The sequence below is a fragment of the Pelobates fuscus genome, chromosome 13, assembly GCF_036172605.1.
Source record: "Pelobates fuscus isolate aPelFus1 chromosome 13, aPelFus1.pri, whole genome shotgun sequence".
NCBI lineage: Eukaryota > Metazoa > Chordata > Amphibia > Anura > Pelobatidae > Pelobates > Pelobates fuscus.
Genome location: NC_086329.1, coordinates 49624221 through 49631575, shown reverse-complemented (window position 1 = coordinate 49631575; position 7355 = coordinate 49624221). Strand labels below are relative to the sequence as shown.

At 51.8% G+C, this 7355-nt stretch overlaps 1 pseudogene; it reads left to right on the top strand.

The window, feature by feature from the left end:
- Positions 1 to 996: 996 nt before the first annotated feature.
- LOC134584209 (U2 spliceosomal RNA) lies at positions 997 to 1175 on the top strand (annotated as a pseudogene).
- The last annotated feature ends 6180 nt before the right edge of the window (positions 1176 to 7355 follow it).

Genomic DNA, 7355 nt, shown 5'->3' with positions numbered 1-7355 from the left:
TTATGCTGGTTAAAAAATAGATTTTTTGATTGAACAAAAAATGCAAAAAGCCACTGGACTCTCACTTGGCGAGAACGAAGGCAAACTTGTTCTCCTTCTTCCTTCCCTGCTTTTTTCTCTGTTCTGTCTAAGTGCGAGCTCTGCCTCCCCCTGTCTGCGGCATGGCATGCCTGAATGAAGCCTGGACGGAACGGACCAAAAACATGACATTCCTTGAATTATGGACACTTGTAGCAATGTTTGTTAACTGTTATTGTTTCGTTTGGATTGATCGCTAGTCTGATTGTTATTCTCTATCATGTGCTGTGCACGATGCAATTCTGTTCACCTGATCCCATGTATTTATTTAATCATTGTTATCATGTAAATCTGTGTAATCACTTCATGGAATAAAAGTGTCCAGTACATATCCATTGTGAAGAAGTCAGAGTATGGCTGGCTGGCTGGCTGGCTGGCTGCGTGCATTATCAGTGTTGGAAAAGTGGGCGGGATTAATTATGCAAATTTGCTGCAGCCTGCTGCATGCTGGTCTTTGCAATGACAGCACAAACGTTTTGGAGGGAAATCTGAGCAACATCTAGGTTATCAATCAATTAAAGAAAGGTTTAATTAATTGCATTATTGAGTGATCGCGAGCAATCAGCAGGTGGTGCTTAATTGCTTGCTCTATCTACCCTACTTGCAGCTGAAGAGGACCAGACAGACCAGGTGATCCAGCAACCTCGTTAGGCACCTTATCAGCGGTAGCAGCTGAGCAGGAGAGACAGAGGTGCAAGGTATGTCTGGAGGGGAGGGGGAGGAATGGACAAGGATAAGAAGGGGAGCTGGGTTTCAAGGGTTTAGAGGTTGTTTGCTGCTCTGGTGACTTTGTCTCTGTTGCTATTTGTAGCCAGCTTACACCTAGATGAGGAAAAGGCGGCACTGTGCCCAAGGCTCACCGCAAGCTGAACAAGCGCCAGCGAACGGCAGGTGAGTAGCTGGGCGCCCATTCTGGTTATCGCTTCTCGGCCTTTTGGCTAAGATCAAGTGTAGTATCTGTTCTTGTTTTGGTGGGAAAGTATGGGTGCTTTTAATGTTTGTATGGTTGGCAGTTGGTACTTGGGCACTAATAAAGGTCTCAGCCCAAAGTGCCCAAAACTGACTGCTAGCAAGATATAAAGTGTGACAGACCCATCCGTCGGGACTAAACCTATTTGGGTTCGTCTGATTTGCCCAATACTTATGGTCCCTGAGAGATTATGCGAAGGGTTGTGACTTTGTATAAAAGACATTCAAGTACAGCGGAAACTAATGAAACGCCCAAGCTACCAAAGTCCTCGAGGTGGCCGACATCGGACAAAGGACCACGTGGCGGCGGCCATTTTAACTTCGAACCCGCCGACCCGTACTATCGACGATACTTCGACAGTTCAACGAAAGTCGAAGTACCGACCCACCTCGAACGGGACTTAGCCATTTTTAGGCCAGCAAGTGACCGACCGCACAGCCCGAATCCAGGGAACTATTTTGGGCAAGAAAAGGTACCTGCGGTCGGTCATAAACGGACTTTCGCGTAACTTTTTATTCACTGAAGGGATTGATGTGATTTTTGAGAATGGTTATGTTTTCAGTATGCTGAATCTGAATATGTGTCTCTTATGTGAACCTGATGGATGGATTTGAAGTTATGAAAGTTATATAAAAGTATATTTCAAACTGTATGTATAATAGGATTATGTGTCACACCAAGGGGAGGGAATGTGTGGGATGTAACATCGATGCCAGTGGTTATTTTATGCCTCCCCTTGGGTGTGGCCTGTGTGTGTGAAATGCAAATAAAAGGCAGGCTGGCTGATCCAGTCCTCAGTTCATGTTTTACCCTCATAATGGAGCTTGGTCTCGTTATTGGGGGAACCGGGAATACAAGTGACTAACGACTGTGTCTGGAGCTCGGAAGGTGGTACCGTAACAACTGGTGGCAAGCGACGGGATGATCTTCAACGCCCAAAGAAACCGCTACGACCAAGAATAAAATGGAACTACAATACCAAAACCTGAGAAGAGCTACCTTAAAAGACTTATTGGAACAAAGGGGCGGACAGGCCAGTAACCTCAAGAAGAGGGACATTATTGCTTTATTGCTGGAAATGGATGGAGTACCAGCGGCAGAGGGAGCCAATGGACCCAGCCCCGACGACAGAACCCCCGAGGAGGCAAGATTTGACCGGGCGGTAAGAATTCGGCTGGCCCATTATGGCCCCAACCCCTCCGTAGAGATCATCACCCAGGTTCAAGCCGCTGTGGAGGCCAGCCTGCTACGCCAAAACGGTACTGCAGCGGCCCCAGTCACAGCAAACCCGGGGGACAAACAGAAAGTGCCATTTGCGGCCTTCAAAGCCTTCAGTGAGACCGAAGGAGAGATTGACGGGTACCTTGCGGATTTTGAGCGGCAATGTGCCCTGCACAAGGTACCCCCGGCAGACTGGGTTGCTATACTGTCCGGCAAGTTATCCGGCCGGGCCAACGACGCTTTTCGGGCTATTCCGGATGAGGAGATCGGGGATTATGTTACCGTCAGGGAAGCTTTACTTGCCCGGTATGCCGTTACACCCGAGGCATACCGGAGGAGGTTCCGGGACACTGCAAAGACCACTGGGGACTCATACGTGGAATGGGCCTGCAAGGTACATCGCACAGCCGCCCACTGGATGGCAGGATGCCAGGCGGTGTCGGGAGAAGAGGTGCTGCAGATGTTTCTATTGGAACATTGTTTCGACAAATTGCCGACAGGGGTCAGAGAGTGGGTACGAGACCGTAAGCCTTCCACTCTACACGAGGCGGCTCGCTTGGCCGATGAGTACACTGACGCTCGCAGACTGGACAATTCCATCACCAAGGCCACAGCCCGAGCGGAATACCAACCAGCCGCTGCCACGTATCAGCCCCCCATAAACAGACCATCCGCACCCCCTCCAGCTGCCCAATACCAACGTCCACCCCGGTTTAACGCCCGAGAATACTCTGAACCCCTTCGGTGCTTCCTGTGCAATCAGCTAGGGCACCGGCGACAGGAGTGCCCGATGAACCGTGCCAACAGGAACCAGTCCTGGAGGAAACCCACGGGGGCCCCTTCCCCAGCACCTCTCCCAGCAGTCCACTGTGTAGAGGAAGAGGAATGCTGGGGCATATTACATGAGGCGGACCCTGTTCAGGCTGCCCACCAGGACAATCGACAACACCACAGACAGAGTGTAAAGGTCAACGGGAAGGAAGCCAGTGGGCTACGAGACACTGGTGCAACCCTGACTTTGCTCCAAAAGCACCTAGTGTCCGAAGCTCAACATACCGGGGATACCGTGGCAGTACGAGTAGCCGGGGGTGCAGTATTTCGTCTACCCGTGGCCCGGGTACATTTGGATTGGGGAGTGGGCGCTAGACACGTGAATGTGGGGGTCATTAAGGATTTACCCGCTGATGTTCTTCTTGGCAACGACTTGGCCCCCCTGGTTTCGGCCTTTGCTCCCATGGGCCCCGCTGCAGTGGACGCTGTTACGACCCGTGCCCAGACCCGTGCCACTGAGGCCGGCCCACCTGCTGTTGAGACCCAGGTAAGACTCTCTACCCCGACTTGTACCTTAGACCAGGCCCCGTTCGGCTGGGATACCCCAGAAATGTACGGGAAGGAAACTAGGGAGGACCCGACGTTAGCCAAGTACAGAGCCAGGGCCGACGCTGGGGAAGAAGGAGTAGGTGGAGAACACTACGAGTGGGTGGGGGATAGGCTGTACAGGATCCCGAAACCTTCCCCGAAACCGAATGCCCCTCCGCAGAAACGACAACTGGTAGTACCTGCAAAGTATCGGCAGGAGATTCTGCGGATTGGGCATGACGTGCCGTTAGCAGGTCATCTAGGTTCCCACCGCACAGCTCATAGAATCACCCAAAACTTTTTCTGGCCCAATTTTAACCGAGATGTGCGGATGTATTGTAGCACGTGCGACACTTGTCAACGGGTAGGTAAGCGGGGAGATCATCCAAAAGCTAGGCTACAGCCGATGCCTATCATTGGAGAGCCCTTTTCCCGCATAGCCGTTGACATTGTGGGTCCACTGGCCAGGGCTAGTCCATCCGGTAAGAAATATATTCTTACTGTGGTAGACTACGCCACCCGTTACCCAGAAGCAGTAGCGCTGTCTAATATAGAGGCAGAGACGGTTGCTGATGCCCTGGTTAAAGTCTTTACTAGGGTCGGGTTCCCTCAGGAGATCCTCTCTGATCAGGGAACCCAATTTACCGCTGTGCTCACCCAGCAGCTGTGGAAGGTGTGCGGCATCAACCCGCTACTTAGTTCACCCTATCATCCACAGACTAACGGTCTCTGCGAGCGATTTAATGGTACCCTCAAACAGATGCTGAGGACCTTTACTGACTCTTGCAGAGACTGGGAGCGATTCCTGCCTCATCTGCTATTTGCATACAGAGAGGTGCCCCAGGAATCAACTGGGTTCTCCCCCTTTGAGTTACTCTATGGGAGAAGGGTTCGTGGACCCCTAGATCTCATTAGAGGACACTGGGAGGGGGAGACGGAGCAAGAAGGGACCCCCATAGTACCATATGTTCTGGAACTCCGGGACCGCATGGAGAAACTATCCCTGATGGTAAGGGAAAATCTCCGGGCGGCCCAGGGGAGACAGAAGCGATGGTACGATCGGGGCGCTCGACAGCGGGTCTTCCAGGTTGGGCAGAAGGTCCTAGTGCTCAAACCTGTGAAGGCAAACAAGATGCAAGCATCTTGGCAGGGCCCGTACAAGGTGTTAGCTCAGGTATGCGATACTACCTATCTTATAGCCAGCTGTTCGGATGAAAGGGTACAACGATCCTTTCATGTGAACATGCTCAAGGAGTATCAGGAACGACCCGAGGATGTTGCAGCAGTTTGTGCCCCAGCTACTGACGACCCAGAGAACTTACCTTTACCTGACCTGTTAGAAAGGGATCCCCAGACCGACCTTACTAGCCTCGTACAGTTAGGTGACCGACTAAGCCCGGCCGAGAAAACCCAGGCCAGACAGCTTCTGTGGGAGAAGCAGGCGACGTTCTCCCAAGAACCCGGGTACACCAACCTAGCTATACACAAAGTCGAGACACCCGGACAGAACCCCCTACGACAACCCCCATACCGTATCCCGGAAGCAGTCCGAGAAGGAATGCGGAAGGAGATACAGGAGATGACCCGGCTGGGGGTTATTGAGCACTCAGATAGTCCGTGGGCGTCGCCCGTAGTCCTAGTACCCAAGAAGGATGGGACCACCCGGTTCTGTGTGGATTACAGGCGGCTCAACGAGCGGACTACCACTGACGCCTACCCGATGCCCCGGATAGACGAGTTACTAGACCGCATTGCCAGGGGGCGCTATCTGACCACCATTGACCTATGTAAAGGGTACTGGCAGATCCCCCTGGCCGAGGATGCTATCCCCAAGTCGGCCTTCGTCACCCCGTTTGGCCTATACCAGTTTAAGGTTATGCCATTCGGGATGAAGAATGCTCCGGCTACCTTCCAGCGTATGGTGGATAGGCTCCTCGATGGCTTCCAGGGATTTGCATGTGCCTACCTGGACGACATCGCGGTCTACAGTGAGTCTTGGGAAGACCACCTAGTACACGTAGGGGTAGTGCTGGACAAGATTCGGGCCGCCGGCCTGACTCTGAAACCAGACAAGTGCCATTTAGGCATGGCAGAAGTACAGTACTTGGGTCACCGGGTGGGTTGTGGGAGCCAGAGGCCCGAACCTGCTAAGGTGGAAGCGGTAGCTAACTGGCCCACACCTATCACCAAGACCCAAGTGCTTGCTTTCCTAGGGACAGCAGGGTATTATCGACGTTTTGTCCCCGACTATAGCACGATTGCCAAGCCCCTGACTGACCTGACTAAGAAGAACTTACCTAGGCAGGTCCTGTGGTCTCCAGCTTGTGAAGCCGCGTTTCGGGCCCTGAAGCAGGCTCTTGTGAATGCCCCTGTCCTGGCTGCCCCAGTCCCTAACAAACGTTTTCTTGTCCACACAGACGCTTCCATGTATGGACTGGGGGCTGTGCTGAGCCAGGTCGGGGAGGATGGAGGAGAGCACCCTGTCGCATATCTCAGCAGAAAGTTACTACCTCGAGAAGTGAGTTATGCGGCAGTAGAGAAAGAGTGTTTAGCCCTGGTCTGGGCACTGAAGAAACTGAGCCCTTACCTATACGGACAAGAATTTTCTCTCGTAACAGACCACAACCCCCTTGTCTGGCTTAACCGGGTCTCTGGGGACAATGGCAGACTGCTGAGGTGGAGTTTGGCATTGCAGCCTTACAATTTCACTATCAGCTACCGGCCCGGTAAGCAGAATGGGAATGCGGATGGGTTATCCCGGCAAACAGACGTCCCTATCCTCCCTAAGTCCGGTCATCCCCAAGTTGACCCGCCACAGGGTCAAGCCGGGTCTGCCGGAGTGTTCCACAAGGAGGGAGCCATGTGACAGACCCATCCGTCGGGACTAAACCTATTTGGGTTCGTCTGATTTGCCCAATACTTATGGTCCCTGAGAGATTATGCGAAGGGTTGTGACTTTGTATAAAAGACATTCAAGTACAGCGGAAACTAATGAAACGCCCAAGCTACCAAAGTCCTCGAGGTGGCCGACATCGGACAAAGGACCACGTGGCGGCGGCCATTTTAACTTCGAACCCGCCGACCCGTACTATCGACGATACTTCGACAGTTCAACGAAAGTCGAAGTACCGACCCACCTCGAACGGGACTTAGCCATTTTTAGGCCAGCAAGTGACCGACCGCACAGCCCGAATCCAGGGAACTATTTTGGGCAAGAAAAGGTACCTGCGGTCGGTCATAAACGGACTTTCGCGTAACTTTTTATTCACTGAAGGGATTGATGTGATTTTTGAGAATGGTTATGTTTTCAGTATGCTGAATCTGAATATGTGTCTCTTATGTGAACCTGATGGATGGATTTGAAGTTATGAAAGTTATATAAAAGTATATTTCAAACTGTATGTATAATAGGATTATGTGTCACACCAAGGGGAGGGAATGTGTGGGATGTAACATCGATGCCAGTGGTTATTTTATGCCTCCCCTTGGGTGTGGCCTGTGTGTGTGAAATGCAAATAAAAGGCAGGCTGGCTGATCCAGTCCTCAGTTCATGTTTTACCCTCATAATGGAGCTTGGTCTCGTTATTGGGGGAACCGGGAATACAAGTGACTAACGACTGTGTCTGGAGCTCGGAAGGTGGTACCGTAACATAAAGTATGTAAGAATGTCTGACACTGCGCTTCGACGCAGATATGTTTTAACTGTAAACTGTTTATTTCGAAATAA